This window comes from Lepus europaeus, unplaced genomic scaffold (assembly GCF_033115175.1).
Source record: "Lepus europaeus isolate LE1 unplaced genomic scaffold, mLepTim1.pri SCAFFOLD_3_1, whole genome shotgun sequence".
Taxonomy (NCBI): domain Eukaryota; kingdom Metazoa; phylum Chordata; class Mammalia; order Lagomorpha; family Leporidae; genus Lepus; species Lepus europaeus.
The window spans coordinates 7,199,166-7,221,089 of NW_026909276.1; the positions used below are offsets into that span (position 1 = coordinate 7,199,166).

At 42.6% G+C, this 21,924-nt stretch overlaps 2 pseudogenes; both read right to left on the reverse strand.

The window, feature by feature from the left end:
* Positions 1-1,966: 1,966 nt before the first annotated feature.
* On the reverse strand, positions 1,967-14,020 carry LOC133755163 (NIF3-like protein 1; annotated as a pseudogene).
* Positions 14,021-19,535: 5,515 nt separating this feature from the next.
* Positions 19,536-21,449, reverse strand: LOC133755326 (la-related protein 4B-like; annotated as a pseudogene).
* Positions 21,450-21,924: the final 475 nt, after the last annotated feature.

Below are 21,924 nucleotides of genomic sequence, written 5' to 3' on the forward strand. Positions count from 1 at the left end.
GGTTAGAAGTAAGTGTAGGGCTAGATATAGGATAAGTATTAGTGTTATTATTAGGACTAGGATGAGAGTTAGGACTGGTGTTAAGGTTTAGATTGAACGTTATTATTAAGGCTATTGTTAGGGTTGGGGTTAGGGTAAGATTTAGAGCTAGGTTTATGTTTAGTGTCGGTGCTAGTATTAGGCTTATGGCAAGAGTCAGGGCTAGTTTTAGGATTAGGGTTCTGTTAAGTTTAGGCTTAGGTCTGGGTTAGATTAAAAGCCATTGTTAGGGTTATGGTTAGGGCTAGGCTTAGGGTTAGGGCTAGACATAGAGTTATGTTTAGCTTTAGGGTTAGAATAAGGATTAGGTCTAGGACTAGTGTTATATTTAGGATTAGATTTGTGATTACAGTTATAGATATGGTTAAGACTATTGTTAGGCCTAGGGATAGAGCTAGGATTAGGGATAAGTTTAGGTGTAGGGCTAGGGATAGAGTTAGAGCTGTGGTTTTATATACATTATATATATAATATATACAATATATATATATGGTTATAAATGTATATGGTTATATATCTATATATAATATATAGAGAGAGCTCTGGTTATATATAATATAAAGTTGTAGATGAAGTTAGGGTCATCATCACTAGGATGAGGCTTAGTCTTTGGTTAGCATGATGGTTAGTTTAAGGCTAGTGTTAGATATAGCATTAAAGTTAGCTTCAGGACTATGTTTAAGTTCACACTGAATGCTAGTTTGTTTTATGGTTAGGCCAAAGCAGAAAGATAGGATTAGTGTTGGGGTGAGATTTAAAATTAGTTTAAGATTAGGGTTATATTTAGTTCTATGGTAAATTTTAGAGTTAGAGCCAGAGTTAGGACTATGGTTAGAGCTAGTGTGATAGTTAAAGTTAGGACTATGGATAGGTTTTAGGCCAGGGTTAGGGTTAGGGTTAAGGCAGGGTTAGGTTTAAGTTTTGGTATTAGTGTTACGGTTAGAGGTGGGGCAAATATTAGGATTAAGGTTAATGCTTGAGTTATTAAGGCTAACTTTAGGGATAGGATTAGAGTTTAGATTGGGTTAAAGCACCATGTTAGGATACAGTTAGGATTTTGGCTAAGTATAGAATTAAGGTAAGGTTATGGTTAAGATGAGGGCCAAGTGTAGGGTTAATGCTTTGTCTAGGGATAGACCTAGTATTAGGCTTCAGAATTGGTTTAGATCTAGGATTAGGTTTAGGGTTAGGGCTAGGACTAAGACTAAGGCTAGGGCTAGGGCCAAGGTAAGGATTAGGGCTTGGACTAATGTTATAATTTGGTTTATTTTTATAAAATGAAAAGCAATAAAGACATAGTAATATGAATACCAATCATATTTTAAAAAATTCCTCCTAATAAATCTCATGTTAATTCTAAAACTGAGGTGAAAGACTGGAATTTAGGTGGATCTACAGAACATGGACACAGAGACAGACCATATCATCCCAAACTGGCTACTGCCTAAAAATAGGTGTTCGATTCCAAGTTTTAAAGGACATTTTAAAACTAACCAATGGCAGAGACATCTACGTTAACATATCCCAACTATAATTAAACTAAGGAGAGAATTACTTGGTTACTTCCCAAGAATCTTTAGTCAACTGATTTTAGTTGATCTTTCTTAATATTTGTTTTTCATTATGGTAGTTCAGTTATTTCCTTATGAACTATAAAACATTTGTTGAACCAGATAAACTAGAAAAGATAATATAAGGGCAGTTCAAAAGGTTTGCAGAAAATGGAGTTAAAAGTTGTTTATTTTGTGAATTTTTTAATGTATGCAGTTTTCTCAAAATAAACATGTCCATGAACTTTTTGAAGCATCCTCATGCATCTTAAGATACTCTTCCAGAATGATATGTCGACTCCACTGACTTATGTTACACATCCACATGAGTGGAGATGCAATCTCTAGGTTGTATCATCTTGATGTTTCTGTATGCCTTATACCACACAAAGAAGATCCCTGTCCATCTCTGACAGGATAATATTGATCTTATTCTCCAAGTGGGCACCCAGAATATCACAAAGGTCAGTAGGAAAGCCTCATTCAGTATTACTGTGTTCACAGAGGATGGCATTTATTCCTTAGGAAGTAGCATCCAGACCATCATAATGGGACATTCCACCTGTTGAGGTACAGGTCTGCTTCCACACCCTGCTCTCAGAACCAGCACACAGGGCCAAAGCTTTGACTCATGATGCTAAGGTCCTTCCTACCCCAAGAGCTAAGTAAATATGAATTAGTTTGAGGTGTCTTTTGATTCACTCAATCATGGTTGCCAGGGCAACAGATTCATCCAGGGTGCATGATTGACCCATTCCAGTATGTAGAGCAAAGGCTTCTGCTGTGAAAGAATTTCAGTTCTCTGGTAAAGTTATCTGTTTTGAGAGAGCTGAGCCACCACCTGTATCAAAGTCTTCTCTGTACAATCCAGGCTGATCCTTATTTTTCTCTTCATCAATCCTAGCAGAAAAAGAAGTGACAGGAACACCTTCAACTTCTCTCACTGCAGACACAACTTTATCCATATCTTGGGTATGCTTAATGTTGAATTGTACTCAGTGGTACCCTCTATAGGATAGCCATGAGTTTTGGAAGGATATATATGCCTCGATGTGCAGGCTCTAAGCCCTTTGGAAAACCACTTTTTCAATCCCTGGGGTGCAGCATCATAGGCTGTGTGAAGAGAGTAGATGCCAACTGTGATTTCCAAAGCCCAGAACACCAGGTGCTCCTTTCAGGACATCCAGGTAATATGCTTTATGTGTAAGAAAATAGGTGGAATGTAGGAAAAGATGAGACCTGCCTTCTTATGCAGAGCCTCCTCCATCACCTTCTCAGTCAAGTCATTGGTCAGGAAGAATGTATTTATAGTTTTTGGTGGGCTTGGTTCCACCAGCAATCCAATATTGTCCCAACTCTCAGCAGACGACAGGGATGTAAAGTCATTCAAGGAGGAAATGAGTCTTCAGACCCATGAAGGAACAGGAAGAATTGCAGTTCAGAGATTACATAAACCAGACTGTCATGGGGACCAGGCATTAGCAAGATGAGAGAAACTCGTGTCCATATTGGTCACTTTTTTTTTCCTCACTCTCTCTCTTCTAGTTAGCCTGGTGAACTTTTCCCCATGGAGTTTCAAGCCTCGTTCCCTCTAGTCTCCTCTTTCTGCTTGCCCGCCAGTGTCTCAAGCTATTGAGGTTCGGCTCACCTCGTGTTCCAGCGCTGGTGCATTGATTCTGCCACTGGTGTCCCGAACTTGGGCTCCCACACTCTCCACGCAGGTCCACTGTGAATCACTAGTTCTGCAAGAGTTTCCTCTGCTGTTTTTTCCCCTACACTTCCTTGAACCTGCAGTATCTCCACTTTTATTAAGCTGTCCTTTCCCGGACTATCAGTGTGCTCCCTTCCTATTCCGCCATCTTGCCGCTCTCCGCCTCACAATGTTTTTGGAAAGACATTCTTGAAAGGGCACTCACAATTTATTAATTGGTAAAGATTAAACACAACTTGGTTTCATGAAGACATTCATTTGCTACTGATTTTGTAAAAAGAAATAAAGTTAGTAAAGATAACATAATTTTAAGAATTTTTATCCAAATAAATTACAGAATTCCAAAGAAAGATCATGTGTCACTAACAAATGAACAATTGAAAAATAATTCAATGATATTAACTATGTTCCTCTTAATACAGGGATACTCTTGGGATGCCATGTTAGTATTTTTCAATAGAGTATCTCCAGATTTTATATACCTAAAATTCCATAAAAAGCATGCATGTTGGATGATTCCAAGATGGTGGAATAGGGAAGCGCATATACTAGTGGTAACTAGTTTCAAAAAATGTTGGAAGCACATTATTGAGGAAGAGTTAGAGAAAACTGTGGTGGAAATTCTACAGGAGAGAAATGCCATGGATCTGTGTGGAAGATGCAGACATGCAGCATGAACACAGACACAACAGGATGCCAGCAGCCAAGAGGAGGAGAAAGCACCGGCTTTGGAGAATAAGGTGAGATCAGACTGCAGCAACCCATACCACTGGTGATATAGACATAGGGAGACTTTGACGTGAGTCTGGCCTGGAGCTCTGAGGGGGAAAGTGTACCCACTGACCCAGTAAAAAACAAGGGGGGCATGTTTCTCTCACTACATTCACTAAACAATGATGCCCAATAATCAGTTGAGAGAAGGTGGGCACCATTTTGGACAGAAACAGAAGATGCAGAAGCTCTTGTGCACATGCTCAGCACCTGGCTGAGACAAGATGCCATCTTCTAACAGTACCAGTGGCAGCAGCTTGAATGCATGCAACTTGCAACTGATGGGGAGAATTGGAAGCATTTGGTTGGTGGCTATTGTGCATGTGTGTGATCCAGAGATTCTAACAGAAGGAAAACTCCATGTTTCCCATTGACTTTGAGTCTGGCTGGGCAAATTGACTAGAGTCTGTGCACCCACATATTACTGAGGTCCCCGCAATCTCTCAGTGCTCAAACTGTCGAGGCTCTGGGAATGTCTCTGCCTCTCTGTGAATGAGACAGTCTAGCAAGGTGGATCAAATCCTCTGCACCCATTGACAGTGGGAGCCCTGTGTGCTGAGACTGTGGAAACTCTGACTGCATAAGAAGGCACAGGATATAGCTGGTTCTCTGGACAACCAATGTGAGCTGCTCTACAGGCACTTATCAAAAGAGAAAATTTTAGAAACCACAGGCAAGTGAAAAATGCTCAATATCACTAGTCACCAGAGAAATACAAATCACAATCACAGTGAGGTTTGACCTCACCCCTGTCAGAGTGGCTCTCAAACAGAAATCAACAATCAACAAATGCTGGCCAGAATGTGGGGAAAAGGCATCTTAATCCACTATTGGTGGGAAAATAAACTAGCACAGCTATTGTGGAAGACGTATGGAGACACCTCAGAAACTTGAACGTAGATATACCATATGACTCCGCAATCTTAATCCTGGGAATTAATCTAAGTGAAATGAAATAGGCATATAAGGGGCCAGCGCTGTGGTGCAGTAGGTTAATGCCCTGGCCTGAAGCGCTGGCATCCCATATGGGCACCAGTTCTAGTCTTGCCTGCTCCTCTTCCGATCCAGCTCTCTGCTATAGCCTGGGATAGCAGTGGAAGATGTCCCAAGTCCTTGGGCCCCTGCACCACATGGGAGACCTGGAGGAAGCTCCTGGCTTCTGGCTTCAGATCAGTGCAGCTCTGGCCATTGCAGTCATCTGGGGAGTGAACCAGCAGGTAGAAGACCTCTCTCTCTGCCTCTACCTCTCTCTGTAACTCTGTCTTTCAAATATTTAAATCTTAAAAAAAGAAATAGGCATATGAAGGAGCTTTCTGTATCCTCATGTTCATTGAGCTCAATTAACAATAGCTAAGATATGGATTCAACCTAGATGTCCATCAACTGATGACTGGATAAAAAATGTATATATATATATATATATATATATATATATAAATGTATATATATATACATACTTATATATGTATTTATAATAAACAACTACTCAGCTATAAAATATAATGAAATCCTTTGTTTTGCAACAAAATGAATACAATTGAAAACCATTAAATTTAGTGAAATAAGCCAATCCCAAAAAGACAAACACCTTATGTTCTCCTTGATCTGTGGTAACTAATAGAGCAGCAAAAAATGGAATGTATAAGAGTGAAATTGACATTTTGAGAGTTTATGATTTTTTACAGCCCTTGTCTCTACTGCTGAACAACAGTGCTGTACTCTTTACTAAGTATAGGGTGAATCTTAAGAGTAAAAAGTCCACTGAAAGTAGATCAGTGTAGGAAGTAGGGCTGACACTGTGGAGTAGTGGGGAGAACTGTGCCCAGTTTCAGTCCCAGAGGCTCCACTTCCAATCCAGCTCCCTGCTAATGTGTCTGGGAAAGATCAGATCACTCAGGGGCTTGAGCCCCTGCAACCACATGGGAAACTTGGAAGAAGCTCCTGGCTCCTGGCTTTGGACCAGCCCATCTCCAGCCATTGCAGCCATGTGGGGACTAAACCAGTGGATGGAAAATCTTTCTCTGTCTCTTCCTTCCTTTGTCTTTGTAACTTTGCCTTTCAAATAAAAAAATGAATAGATATTTAAGGAAAAATAAGACAGGGAATTAGAGAGAAAGGATGAGTGAGAATGTGTGGGTGGGAGAGAGGATAAGGTGGGAAGTATCACTATGTTCCTAAATCTGTATATATGAAATATGTGAAATCTGTTTACCTTAAATTAAAAAAAAATAAAAACTGACATTTAATTTCAATAGCTGTGAAATAGAATAACTACAATAAAAAATTCTACTTGTAGGCCAAATAAATTTGAATAGTAATAAAAATGCAATATAATTTTTAAAATGGTCTGACTTTAACATGTATCATCCCAGATGATGTATTGGAAACCTAATACCTGGGACTGGTGCTGTGGCACTGTGGGCTGAGCCTCTGCCTGTGGTGTTAGCATCCCATATGTTACCAGTTCATGTTCTGGCTGATCCTCTTCCAATCTAGCTCTCTGCCACCTGAGAAAGCAGTGGAGAATGACCCAAGTGCTTTGACCCCTACATTGATATAGGAGACCTGGAGGAAGCTCCTAGCTCCCAGGTTCAGACTGGCCAAGCTCCAGCCATTGTTGCCATTTGAGGAGTGAACCATCAAATGGAAGATCTTTCTCTCTGTCTCTCCCTCTCTCTGTCTGTAGCTCTACCTCTCAAATAAACAAAATCTTAAAAAAAATCCCCAAGACAATAGTTTCAACCCTCAGGAATAGATTGACACCAATTTGAAAAGGACCTTGAGGTGAGAAGTTTTATCTCTTACACTCTCTCACCATGTAATGACTTTTGCCAAGTTAAGTTACAGGAATATGGCCCTCTCCTGATGGGGCCTCTTGATCATTGACTTCTCATATGACTGCAAGATACACTTTTTCTTTATAAATTACACATTGTACACCGGTTTTGTAACAATACAAAATAGACTAAGACTGAAAATAGATCAATACATATTTTCTCATCTTCAGGAAAGAGAGAAGGAAAATGGAGAGGTAGCATGTGGCTTAGCAGGTTAAACTGCTGCCTGGAGTGCTGGCATCCTATTTGGGCACTGATTCTAGTCCTGGCTTGGTTTACTTCTGATCACTCCTTATTAATATACCTGGAAAAGCAACAAAAGATGCCCTAAGTACTTGAGAGTGTGCACGCATGTGGTAGAATTGCATGAAGATCCTGACTCCTGGCTTCAGCTTGACCCAGCCCTGGACATAGCAGCCATTGGTGAGTGAACCAATGGATGGAATATTCTCATTCTCTCCCTCTGTCTCTCTCTCTCTCTCCCACTTCCTCCCTCTCTCTCTCTCCTTGTCTCCTCCCCTCTCTCTGTAATACTGCCTATTAAATAAATAAACCTTTAAAACAAAACAGAATACTAGCTTCTGGAGGATATCGTGTTAATTTAAAAAAAGAGAAGGGCCGGCGCCGTGGCTCAACAGGCTAATCCTCCGCCTTGCGGCGCCGGCACACCGGGTTCTAGTCCCGGTCGGGGCACCGATCCTGTCCCGGTTGCCCCTCTTCCAGGCCAGCTCTCTGCTGTGGCCAGGGAGTGCAGTGGAGGATGGCCCAAGTCCTTGGGCCCTGCACCCCATGGGAGACCAGGAGAAGCACCTGGCTCCTGTCATCGGAACAGCGCGGTGCGCCGGCCGCAGTGCACTACCGCGGCGGCCATTGGAGGGTGAACCAACGGCAAAAGGAAGACCTTTCTCTCTGTCTCTCTCTCACTGTCCACTCTGCCTGTCAAAAAAAAATAAAAATAAAAAAAAATAAAAAAAATAAAAAAAGAGAAGGAAAAGCACAGAACTTTAGAAAACCATGAGACTATTAAGTTTTTTATTTTAAATTTTTTTTGACAGGCAGAGTGGAGAGTTAGAGAGAGAGAGACAGAGAGAAAGGTCTTCCTTTTTGCCGTTGGTTCACCCTCCAATGGCTGCCATGGCTGGCGCGCTGCGGCCGGCTCACTGCGCTGATCCAATGGCAAGAGCCAGGTGCTTCTCCTGGTCTCCCATGGGGTGCAGGGCCCAAGCACTTGGGCCATCCTCCACTGCACTCCCTGGCCACAGCAGAGAGCTGGCCTGGAAGAGGGGCAACCGGGACAGAATCTGGAACCCTGACTGGGACTAGTACCCGGTGTGCCGGCGCCACAAGGCGGAGGATTAGCCTAGTGAGCCGTGGCGCCGGCCTTATTTTTAAAATTTTTAAAGATTTATTTATTTATTTATTTGAAAGAGTTACACAGAGAAAGAAGGAGTGGCAGAGAGAGAGGGGGGTCTTCTATCCACTGGTTCACTCCCCATCTGGCTGCAACAGCTGGAGCTGCACTGATTTGAAGCCAGGAGCCAGGAGCTTCTTCCAGGTTTCCCAAGCAGGTGCAGGAGCCCAAGGACTTGGGCCATCTTCTATTGCTTTCCTAGGTCATAGAGAGAGCTGAATTGGAAGTGGAGCAGCTGGGACTTGAACCAGTGTCCATATGGATGCCAGCACTGCCAGCAACAGGCTTACCAGTTATGCCACAGCACCGGCCCCATTTTTTTTTTAAATTTAGTTCATGTCTATTTTCTAATGAGAATAGGGAAGGATTTTTTAAATATTTATTTATTTGAAAGGCAGATTTACAGAGAGGCGGAAGGAGAGAGAGAGACAGAGAGAGACAGAGAGAGAGTGTGAGAGAGGTCTTCCATCCACTGGTTCACTCCCCAAATGGCTACAAACAGCCAGAGATGAGATAATCTGAAGCCAGGATCCAGAGCTTCTTCTGGGCCTCTCATGTGATTGCAGCGTCTCAAGGACTAGGATCATCTTCCACTGCTTTCCAAGGCCATAGCAGAAAGCTGTATGGGAAGTGAAGCAGGCAGGACTTCAACAAGCATCTACATAGGATTCCAGCACTGCAGGCAGCAGCTTTATCCACTTTGCCACAGTGCCAGGCCCATGAGATTTAGCAACCAACATAAAAAGCATACTTCAAAGAGTTTGCAGAAAGTTGAATTAAAAATAAGAGAAAACTGAAAATAAGCTTAAGAATAATTAAGTAATCACCTTACTGGAGAAAAATTAATTTTCTTTGATCTTGGAAATATATAGATGTACTTATGATCATAACTGGAAGAGAAGATGAATGGAGAGAGTTGTGATTGGGTTCACCCTTTGATTCCAATGTGCAAAATAAAATTATTATTGAAATGAATTGGAAGTGGAGTAGCCAGGACTTGAACTGGTTCCCATATGGGATGCTGGCACTGCAGGCAGTGGCTTTACCCACTATGCCACAGTGCCAGCCCCTATGTATAAATCTTATGGCATCAGTAGAGACATTATGTAATATTATCCATTCCACATGAACAGGGAATGGTGATCTGAATATGTGAAAATACTCAATCCATGCATGATTATATAAAGTATTCATGGTCAAAAATTGTGTAACTTTTAGATATAGAAAGATACACATATTAAGTGATTTTGTAAAGATGAGTTTAGTTATACCAGTATAAATACACTAGTCATATGCTCTGTCAGAAGCAGCCACAGGATCTGCAAATGTTTGGAGTTACCAAGCTTACATCCTTAACCAGAAGATGTGGTGAATGAGAATTTAGAGTCTTTTTTAATGTATGATTAAATGAATAACTACAGTGAACTGGAAAATATGAATAAGAGGTTGGTGTTATTGGAAGTGGGTCCAATAGAGGGGGAATCCCCTTGCAGTACTATAAATGTGTCATATAGAACAATAGTGTGAATAAGCTATAAGGTGATACTCCAGATAAAATTTGCATCTGATACGTACCACTAAAGATGTACATGTTTAGGATTCTGAGCTTTGAAAAGAAGTACATATGAATGCAAATTCTTGCCATGTTATATTTTGCAAGGCAATTTTGTTATATTACTAAAACTTTGACCTACATTTCTCCTCGCACGGAATCAGGAATTCAATCCATAAGTAGAGGTGTACTTCAAAGATTAAATAAGAAAAAATATACAAAACCCCGTGGATATGCTTTTAACTAAACAACATTTGAAAAACTTGTTCTCTTGCTATTTATCATGGGACTCCAAATACCATTAAGTTGGCAGGTACCAATGCCATCTTACTAGTCAAAGTGATCAGTTTAAGTTCATAATTGATCATAAAGATAGGATTAAGTGTCAAAGAGATTACATAAATAATATCATTGCCTGATAATAATAATTGATAGAATTAAAAAGCAGAGAATGATCCAACATGGGAAGTAGGATACACAGCAGACTCATAGAATTACAAATGCCCTAAACAGCGCTCTGGCCTCAGAATCAGCCCTTAAGGCATTCAGATCTTGCTAAAAAGCCCATGAGAGTTTCTCAGGCATGGAAAGCCAAGACACCGGCAAAAAATGACCTAAATGAAAGATCTCTGTGAGTGAGATCCTGGTGGAAAGAAGGGACCATCAAAGAAGGAGGTACCTTTCTCTGAAGGGAGGAGAGAACTTCCAGTTTGATTTTGGCCTTGTCTAAATAAGGTCAGAGTTTGTGAACTCAAGAGACTTCCATAGCTTTGGCAGCTCATGACAAGAGCCTCGGGTGATCACTGACATCATAAATGAGAGTGTCAATTGTTAAATCAACAACAGGAGTCACTGTGCACTTGCTCCCCATGTAGGACCTCTGTCATTAATGTGTTGTAATATGAGAATTAACTGTAAAAGTAATCTTCACACAGTGCTTTATACTCTCCCTGTCTCCCTCTCTCCCCTTCTCCCTCCCTCTCTTCTGGAAAGTCTGACTTTCAGATAAGTAAATCAATAATTTTTAAAAAAGAAACTAAGAAAGCAGAACAGATTCAAGAAAAAAACAAATAAATATTTTAATAAGGACTCCAGAACAGACTATAAATGTGCTACTACTGCACTTTTGTCACTATGATGTACTAAAAGAAAAATAATTAATGTATATATTTTTTGACAGGCAGAGTGGACAGTGGGAGAGAGAGACAGAGAGAAAGGTCTTCCTTCTCCATTGGTTCACCCTCCAATGGCTGCTGTGGCCGGTGCACTGTAGCCCACACACCTCGCTGATCTGAAGCCAGGAGCAAGGTGCTTCTCCTGGTCTCCCATGTGGGTGCAGGGCCCCAGAAATTGGGTCATTCTCCACTGCACTCCCAGGCCACAGTAGAGAGCTGGACAGGAAGAGGAGTGACTGGGACAGAATCTGGTGCCCCATCTAGGACTAGAACCCAGTGTGCCAGCTCCACAGGCGGAAGATTAGCCTATTGAGCTGTGGCGCCAACCAATGTATATTATCATGTACTAATTTGAATGATTAATTATTGGTAATTAGAATTTAGTTTTAAATAAAAATATTTCAAGTGACAATATTCATCAGCCTAGTAGAAAATGGTTGAAACAGGCTGGCACCACAGCTCACTAGGCTAATCCTCCACCTGCGGCCCTGGCACTCTGCATTCTAGTTCTGGTTGGGGTGCCGGTTCTGTCCCGGTTGCTCCTCTTCCAGTCCAGCTCTCTGCTGTGGCCCAGGAAGGCAGTGGAGGATGGCCCAAGTTCTTGGGCCCTGCACCCGCATGGGAGACCAGGAGGAAGCAACTGGCTCCTGGCTTCGGATCGGTGCAACACTGGCCATAGTGGCCATTTAGGGGGTGAACCAATGGAAGGAAGACCTTTCTCTCTGTCTCTCTAACTAACTCTGCCTGTAAAAAAAAAAGGTTGAAACAAAGCACTCTCTCTTAATCTCACAAAGTCATGTGAATAGAAGGCATATCTGATTTATTCTAATAGGTCTTCCTAAAATTCACAAATTTTTTTTCTGACAACAGTAAATTTGGATCATCATAGAAAATTCTTTGAAGGCTCTTGTTAAATGTGTTCCTCTCTGAGAAAGTAAATTTTACTGGATGAATCTACAAGAGGTAAATTTTTGATTTATAGAACATTGGAAAACCAATATACTTAGTCTCCAATTTCTGATTTACTTTATAGAACAGAAATTACACATATAAATTTCACCTTATCTATTTTTTTAAATTTTTACTTACTTATTTGACAGTCAGGAGAGAGACAGAGAAGTCTTCCTGGTTCACTCCCAAATGGCCACAATGGTCAGAGTTGGGCCAATCCAAAGCCAGGAGCCAGAGATTTTTCTGGGTCTCTCACATAGGTGCAGGGGTCCAAGCACTTGGGCCACCATCCTCTGCTTTCCCAGGTCATTATCACAGAGCTGGATTGGAAATGGAGCAGCTGAGACATGAACTGGCACCTGTATGGGATACCAGTGCCACAGGCAGAGGCTTAATGACTATGGCACGCACCGCTTCTCACTTTATCTAAATTTACAGTAAATCCATGAGTTGTACCACAACACAATTTTCCTTCCTTCCTTCCCTCCTTCTCTCCTTCCCTTGTTCCTTCCTTCCTTTCTTCCTTCTTTTCTTTTTCTTTCTTCTCTCTTTTTCTTTCTTTCTATTTCTTTTTCTTTGTTTCTTTCTTTTTCTTTCTTCCTTTTTGTTAATTTTTCTGTGTCATGAAGCTTGCACATTGCATCTAGGGACATGGACCAGGGAGAGAGGCTTATGATTACTGTGTGCAAATACTCTCCTCTTGAGGGTCAAAGCATCTGACAAAGTAGCTCTCCTAGATTAAGTCCTCAAGTGCCTCTCTCAATAATAAGTGAGAGAAGGTGTGCTAACTGAAGAACATCTTTGGTTTAATTAACTCTAGGAGGTCTGAGTGTTGCTGGGGTCCTCATTGGGCTATAATAATCGGTCATGAATCATTTGAGTGTGACTGTTCACCACTAGAGGGCTCTGTAGGGTCAATTACATTTTCACAATCATTGACATCTGATTCCCCACTGTTGTCCCCAGCTGCTCTTCTGGGAAAGAAAATCTGCTTCACTTGCAGGATACTTAAGTCCAGCACTGGCAGAAGCATAACTGAAAGAGCCCACAGCTGAGACAAAGGCAAAAAGACACTTGCTTCCATGTGAGAATGACTAAGAATACTTTCTTGATTGGATAAGACTCATCATGAAGAGGATCAGGGTCCTCTGCATCTCCAAGTGTATTTCTACCACCCAGCTGTGAACACTGAATAGGGCATCCAACAAATAAACAATGATTCCATACTTCCATGTGGTGCTTCTCTGCTTAACATTGCCTGCTGAAATCTTGTTCCCATATACTTTTACCCAGCATGATTTGTCTTAATTTTTTCACTTCTCACTGACAATATTCAACAATTTGCACACTGTGCTCTACATTTGACACACTGACAGCACTTTCTTTTTGTGTGCACTATAAACCTGATAAATTGCTCTAATGATTTTTATTATTTCATCATTGTAAAAATGCCAGTATCATGTTCTTTAATGAGTTTAGCATAATACTGAAAGGTGTTTGACACTGAAGACACTGTGTTTTTGCTTGCTAGTATTACCTAGATTGAGAGTAGTGATATCCTCTGATTATACCTTCAAATTGAACTAAAGAGAGCCTAAATTCTAAAACAGGAATAAAATTGATAATAGTGGAGGTGAAGCTGATGAGAAGGAAGACAAGATTGGGCACTCTGATGGTGTGAGCAAGCTGTTTATGGGTGATCTGTTCCTTATATAAAACCTGCTGCTGCAGGTTTGCCAAGTTAGGTACCACTCAGTAACCTTCTTTCACGTATCTTTAAGAATTCTGTCTCAAATCTCTCCCTTAATTTCACTTTCACAGTTATGGAAAACAAAGTTTTGAACAAAGCTGATGGTTATGGATTTAAATTATTTGCAGAAATTCTGTCTTGCTAATGCATGAATCACTGATGCTGAAAGTTTCCTCTTATCTCTTCCAGCAAGAATCCTTAATGGCCCACACTGCTGCTGGTGCTGTAGAAACTTACAGTGTTGAAGGTGTAGTCCAAAATGGAGGCTGTCATGATGAAATTCTCTGAGTGCACTATTTTAATATCAGGCAGTGGGTTAATGCCCTGGCCTGAAGTGCCAGCATCACTTATGTGCGCCACTTCAAGACCAGGCTGCACCACTTTTGATTCAGCTCCTGGCTCTTGGCTTCCAATTGGCACAGCTCTGGCCATTATGGCCAATTAGGGAGTGAACCATTAGATGAAAGACCTCTCTCTGCCTCTCCTCTCTCTGTGTTACTCTGACTTTTGAATAAATATATCTTTTTTTTAAAAGTTATTTGGCATATCACCTTTACTATAAAAATCCCATCTGAGCAAGGTTTCGGCTCTGGATGCAACAGACTGTCACTGGCTAAGTGATAATTACAGTGTACTGACCTCTTCCAGATGGCAGCAGAACCCACAAGCACAGCCCCTTCTCTGTGATGACACCACTCCACATGCCCACTGCTCTCCTGCATGCTGCTCTTGAGCTCTAGCCTTTTAGTTTGCAACCAACCAACCACAGTTGGCTCTAATCACACACATCATGCTGCAAATATCACATGTTTCAGAGAGGACTTACTGTCACAGACCCACTGGTGTTTGGGGACAGGGATGGCTGAGCACACCCTGGCATCTGCTACTAAGAAATGACACAAAGGGCCCCAGATCTCAGGACTTATTCTTTGAGTGTTTACAGCATCTCTTGGTTTGGTTTGAAGAGGTCAATTATTTCTGAGTTTTTGGTCCAGCAGTCTGACAGCTACCAAGAAATTAATTCTCCCATTCCTTAATCAGGCATTTGAAACTTATTAGCAATATGTGTATTTCTTCATCTTTGAATAATGACTACTTCTCTGAAGAAAACAATGAGAGACACCAGGCAGGTTTTCTCTGGTAGGGTAAATCACACTTAGTAATATATGATTCAAATTAGTAGATCATTTTCCATTTTGACTTAAAGATCCTACCAGTTCCTGCTTACTACGTTGTCTTCAGAACTCTTTCACATTAAATATGAATAATATGCATTTCCATATTTTGAAAGAGTATAAAAACATCTCACAGCTTTTAATAAAACTTTCCTTTTCCCTTTTGCAGCAAATAGGCAAAGCCAGTTCAACACACCAGTATGAGAGGGGGAAAAAAAACTCAACAAATTAAAATATTATTCAAACCACAGCATTAAGTATGTCTACATCCAGCTCAACATCAACATTTATAATATATCAATAATTTTATCAGATTTTCTCTGTAGGGAACCTTTTTTTAATATGGTCAGATTATTTACAACTGTACAAGCAAAGCACACTCCCAAAGTGCACATATCTAATACAGTACCAACTATTTGCATTTACAGGATTTTTCAACAATCAGAAAAAAGATCACCTGTTTAAGATCCTTAAGGTATATTACAAAAACTGCTGCTAGTTCTTGTACTATGGTATGCTTACTCAGTAAAACTAGTGACAAAATACACACACAGTAACTGAGTAATTATGATCCACTCATGTCAACCTGGGGTGTCTCCATGAACTCTTAGCTGTCTTATACAAAAGTTAAAGCAAAGTCATTTTCAAGTTTAAATGCAATTCAAGCCTTTAAATATTGGATGAAAATAATTTTTTTTAAAAAAACCTCAGTCTTGTTAAATAACATTTTATGGAATAAACTGTATGGTTACATGTAGCAGGAAATATTTTAATGTCTGCTGCTTAGAATAATTAAAGAAAAATGTTGGGGGCCAGCACCGTGGCTCACTTGGTTAATCCTCCACCTGCAGTGCTGGCACCCCATATGGGTGCCGGGTTCTAGTCCCAGTTGCTCCTCTTCCAGTCCAGCTCTCTGCTGTGGCCCAGGAAGGCAGTGGAGGATGGCCCACGTACTTGGGCCCCTGCACCCACATTGGAGACCAGGAGGAGGCACCAGGCTCCTGGCTTCAGGTCGGCATAGCTCTGGTCATGGTGGCCATTTGGGGGATGAACCAATGGAAGGAAGACATTTCTCTCTGTCTCTCTCTTTCACTATATAACTCTATCTGTCAAATAAATAAAGAGAATAATTTTAGGCATTTTAAGACAAAATAATTGATATTTAAATTTATTATAAACTTGATAACTTTAGTGCTTCCTTGTTCAGAAGTACAACACTTCTAGAAGTGAATCAATGAGACCCTCATCTTGGAGGTAAAAAGAGCAACAATTTTTGTCCTCCACTGTAGTGGAATGAGAAGGCCATGCCAAGGTGGCCACTGGCAAGCGAGCGTCAGTTAGTCAGGAATGGCTTTGAAACTGCCTGGCGACAGGCTGTGATTGGATGGCTCTGGAAACTGCCTGGCGACAGGCTGTGATTGGATGGATTTGAAACTGCCTGGCGACAGGCTGTGATTGGATGGCTCTGGAAACTGCCTGGCAACAGGCTGTGATTGGTTGGGGTATAGACTGCCCCTTGACCAGATTGGCTGGTCTTGGCTATATAAGCTGTTGTATCAACTGTAATAAACGAGTCTGCAGGCTGCTCGCCTCAAGCCTGCTCTCACCGGACTCCCGGGGTCTGTGTGTTGACTCCGCGCCTCTTGCCCCCACCACGCTGCTCCTCTCAGAAACGAACCCACTGCAACATTGTAGAGAATTCAACTGCAACATCTGGCGCGCCAACATGACTGAGAAAGAGACAGTGTGTCGGACTCGGCGAGGTCCCCCCTGGATTTCGGCAAGTAGGCCCCTCGGTGTTCTGTTCGGTTCTGTGAGGGTGAGCACAGAACCCCCTCCTACGCCCCTTTCCTTGTCCTTGTCCTCGGTCTAAGTGACCCCAGGTTAGCACACACCGCCCTGAAGCGTACGTCGCTTCTCGGCTCCTCCTTTTACTTTTGGTTCGCCCGGCGAATTCACATAAGGGACTGATCATCCCAGAATTCGGAACCAAGTCATCTTCCCTCACTCGAGAGAGGTGACGCTCCGGAGACACCGTGTGGGCATACGGCCTTGACCTAACAAATCAAGGAAGTCCCCCACTAAGCACAGGACATATGTATGATCTGATACACCACTATCTGTTTGTCTAACATAGGGAAATCTCCTGCAAAATGCCATCCACAGCTGAGGTGCTAGGAATTTGCTTTGTTACGGTAGCAGTGCTATACGTGTCTTTCCTCTGGCTAGAGTTGGCGTACCATGCCGCTCTTAAGCGCTCAGATATGGGAAAGATACCCCCCTCTCAGAATCCTGTGCAGATTATCAAAGATAGTGAATCTGTGAGTGATAGGAGCCTGATACTCCAGGTCCCTGTCTCACAGACAATGGTTAATGACTTAGGGAGAGAGAGCTCTGACAGTGAAAAAAACAATGTAGCAAACAAGGTAGCAATGCCTAGTCAGCTACCCCCCACATACCCGTGGGATGAACTAAGAGGACCTCTATGCAATAACTCATGCAATGTCATCCCATCTACACCCAGTGAGGATCCCCACATTTGTGGCAGTCCTCGGGCACCCCAAGCTCTCAGCGCAGCCGCTAGATCCCATGCCATCAGCATGTTTGCTGCTAATGTTGAAGTGTACGCAAAATTCAGGCCCTGGATTCCAACGCCTGTAAAAAGGCTTCTATTAACCAAGGGTCGAGGATATGCTTGTGTCTTTCCAGAGAATGCAGAACAGCCCATTTGGATACCAGCCAGAAACATCAAGCCTGCAACTGACAGCCAACCAGAAACAGCTGAACAAGACCGAGACTCCGCCTTGTTAGCAGATGCACCTGCCCTATCATCCTACCCTGAGAAACTGCCCAAAGCCACATCTGTTACCATTGTGTACCCCACTAGCTCTGGTCAGCCACTCCAATGGCCCACAGCCTGTGTGTGGTCATGCCATTCCTGATAACCATTATTCCTCATTCCTACCCCTATCTGAGCAAGCAATCCTGTGGTCTCTCGATTTGAGCGCTGGTTAGTCAATGACGGGTAAGATCCCCTGGGGGACAACCTAAGACAGGCACAGCTGCGTACGGAGACCACATGGAAATGGGGTCAACAATGGTATGGCCAAGAATCATGCCTCCCGTTGCTCAAAAATAAACGAAAAGGGGGAAATGTAGTAGAATGAGAAGGCCATGCCAAGGTGGCCACTGGCAAGCGAGCGTCAGTTAGTCAGGAATGGCTTTGAAACCCACCTGGCAATGGAGCCTGCCTGGCAACAGGCTGTGATTGGATGGCTCTGGAAACTGCCTGGTGACAGGCTGTGATTGGATGGATTTGAAACTGCCTGGCGACAGGCTGTGATTGGATGGCTCTGGAAACTGCCTGGCAACAGGCTGTGATTGGTTGGGGTATAGACCGCCCCTTGACCAGATTGGCTGGTCTTGGCTATATAAGCTGTTGTACCAACTGTAATAAACGAGTCTGCTGGCTGCTCGCCTCAAGCCTGCTCTCACCGGACTCCCGGGGTCTGTGTGTTGACTCCGCACCTCTTGCCCCCACCACGCTGCTCCTCTCAGAAATGAACCCACTGCAACATTGTGGAGAAATCCACTGCAACACTCCACCAGCCAAAGAGGGGAATAAAACTACAAACACTACTCTCACACATAACTTTTAAATCCATGTGCTGATGCAGAGGTTCAGGAAGACATTGTCATGGAGTTAAGATGAGGACTCTTCTGAAAGAGTGCCTGGGGGTTGGGGGAACATGGACAGAAATGTGCATGGAGCAGATGCACTAGGCCAAGAGCCAGAGCAGCCAGCTCACAGGGACCCAAACCATTTCATGATACAACATACTGGCAGCATGTCAGTGGCCAAAAAAGTATATTTTCATTTAGGTTCTATTCACTTGTTTTGAATTGATTTTAGGTAATAACCACTTGCAATTGAGGGGAGAAGCTGGCTACTTGCTGACAGGATGTCAAAACTCAAAGCTTTCAGGTTTCTCTAGGGTGTTCTCTGCAGATTATTTCTGCCCACTGGATCAAAAAAGGCCTATATGTACATTTATATGTATTTTTAAATGCTAGAACCATTTGTTAACAGTTTAGATGAAAGCACAGCTCCCATGCCAGTATGTCAGCGACCTGACACTGCCAACCCCCTTCCACCTTGAGGCTAAGGCCACCCTTGACAGCCCTCATCCATCTGCTGGGGCATCTGAGATACGCACTTGTAGATCAATATTATTTAAAAAAATAAAGTAGTATAGTTCCCTTAATTTAGAAAAATTCACTATATATAGCTTGCATTCAGAACCACACAGAGGCTTAACAGAAAACTCCAATCTGTTGGGATAAATGCATTTTCTATCCTAAAAAATCAGACTTACACATCACCTCCAGTTAAGCACCAATGAAAAATAAGGTTTATATTAATTAAATCCAGAAAAATAGTTTTTTAGAGGGGGAGAATCTGACTCACAGAAGAAAAAATAACTTGCAGGCATTCCATGGGGCTCACAGATACTGCAACTGCCCAACCAGCCACTCATCCTCATACTGAGTGGGAAAAGTGTTTCATTTGTGGCTAATGCAGCTCTTTGCAACCCCTCCCAGACATAGAATTTTTACTGATGAGACTTGGGGGTAGTGTTCTGTCCTCTGTGAAGACACTTTCCAACAGCTGGTGGTGAGGGCCAGTGCCCAGGCTGCTTCCCCTGGTCTTTGGGGACTCTGGGAATGGACTTGAGGACAGGGGGCTCCCTCTATTTCCACACAGGTGCAGAAAGCTTCTTCTCCTCCTTCCTACAACTGCCATCATTTGACTTTTGTTCTTTTGAGGGTTGCAGTGGAGAAGAAGGTGGCTCTCTACTCGTTCTCTGACAAATCTGGGCATTTGCAATTCTGTGGCAGCTCCATGCACCTGCTCTGATTTACACACAGTTGTAGTAAGGACAGAAGGGAGTCTGTCCACACTGAGGGTTTCCCTCTGCTTTTCTGCCACCTTGGGATCCTCAGGTAAATGAGCTAGGGATGGGGATCATTCATACATTGCTGATACAGCACAAGAAGCCAGCAGTGAGGGCTCTCTGGGGACCACTACAGGAATAGTGTTCCTACTTGCATCTGCATGGGGGCTCCTTTCCTTTGATAATCCTATTATCAATCTAGATAGCCCATTTTCAAACAAGTCCTCTGTCTTCAAATTGCCTCAGCTCCAGGTAATGGGGGGAAGTTGGACAGCCCCAGTTCAAAGATTGTGATGGAGGCTTTGGTCATGTTGGAGACTGAGTTTGGCTGCTTGTAAACTTTTCCTCCCTTTTCTTCTTATAGCCAAAGGAATTTTTCCTGCTTCTGGGAGGATACTGTATGAGTGAAGTCAGAGGAGAGGCTGCAGGCTTGAAGGTTGGAGATGTAAACCCATGTATAAATCCAGTATTTGGAAATAGTTACCAAGGGTGGATTGAAATAGCTATGCATTAATGACAATGTCTGGGAGCAGTCAGGCTGTACAGAGGAAACTCTTGTTGGGGACTGTATACTGGAGGTAAATAAATGGTGTGTAACACTGCTATGTATAAAGGTTCATGTAGAGAGACCTAAATCCATTCTTTGGCAAAAATGGGATTATAGCTATTTCCTTTGCTTTTAGCTGCACTTTAATTGGTTTTCCTTGAAAAGTTTTGACTTTTCGCAGGTATTTGTAAGCCTGTTGTGCATCAACTTCTGCTTCAAATGTAATAAATCAATTATCATTATGGGCAAATTCACAGTTTATAAATTTCAGTAAGTTATTTCCTTTAAATAGTGCTTCTACTTCTTCCACAGGGGTAGATTCAGATATTTCTCACAATATTACTATGCAATGATTTTGATTTGGCCTTACTTTTTCTGCCTTCTCATCCACCTTAGCACTTCAACAATCAAATCCACACTAGTACTGAGTTTCTTGATATGGTCAAGGTTAGCTACCATTGTAATTAGAGCATACTGATCACTATCCATCTGTGATGTAAGATAGATGGCACTAGCAAGAGTCTCCCTAGATAAACAGAATTCCAATTTTTTTAACTACTTCTTGAGAATCTTCCTGGCTTTCTGGTTGAGATGCATTTCCTCCTGTTTCACTATTTTCAGGTAGAGATTTGTATTCTGCATGATCCAGAGCCAAAGCATTCATGTCTGTTTTGACTCAGGTAAATCTGGTAATGCTTCATTCTCATGACTTTGTCACCATCACCATTGACATCCAATCCCTGCAGGCTGCAGTCTGCACCATGCCCAGCTGTCTCCTCCCATGCAGCACTCAAACCGACAGCTACACTACTTGCTTCCAAATGTAACATAAGTCCCCCACATTTCGCATTAGGGTTTAGCTCAGAAACCTTAGTTGTCGGTACCTGACTCAAAGCTGGGATGGAACTTGTTTGAGAAGTGGTTTGAGATATAGGACCATTCATCAGATGAGAGCTGCCCTTGCCCTCTTGACCTCACTGTGCCTGCAGTTCAGCCACAACTTTAGCGTCCTGACCAGAAGTCATGGGTTCCACTAGGAGAAGTTTAATGTAAACTTCAGGATGCTGCTAGCTCTGCCCGCCTTGCCCAACTGGCCTCTGGGGGACTCCTTGCTGCAGCCCCGGTGCCCCGCGACCACGCGACATGGAGGGAGAGATGAGGAGGGAGACTAGGAAGAGGCGGCACTGCAGCACCAGGCTGGACGCAGGGAGCAAGGGCCGGCATGGGCCGGGTGCAGTGGCGGAAGTGGATTCTTCCCCTTTCGGGCCGAAAATGTCTCAACCTTGAGACTCTGGATCTCCAACACTCCTTCCCTTCGCATAAGAACACACTTAAAAAATCCTTAAAAGGTTGTGTGTGAATCAATCTGGCAGAAATTCACTAAATACCAAGTTGATAGCATCCATCATAGCATAGATGGGAGACTGAGCAGAGCCCAGCATCAAACCACCGTGCTTCTGATAATACAGGGCCCACATTTTCTCAGAAAGGAACACTGGA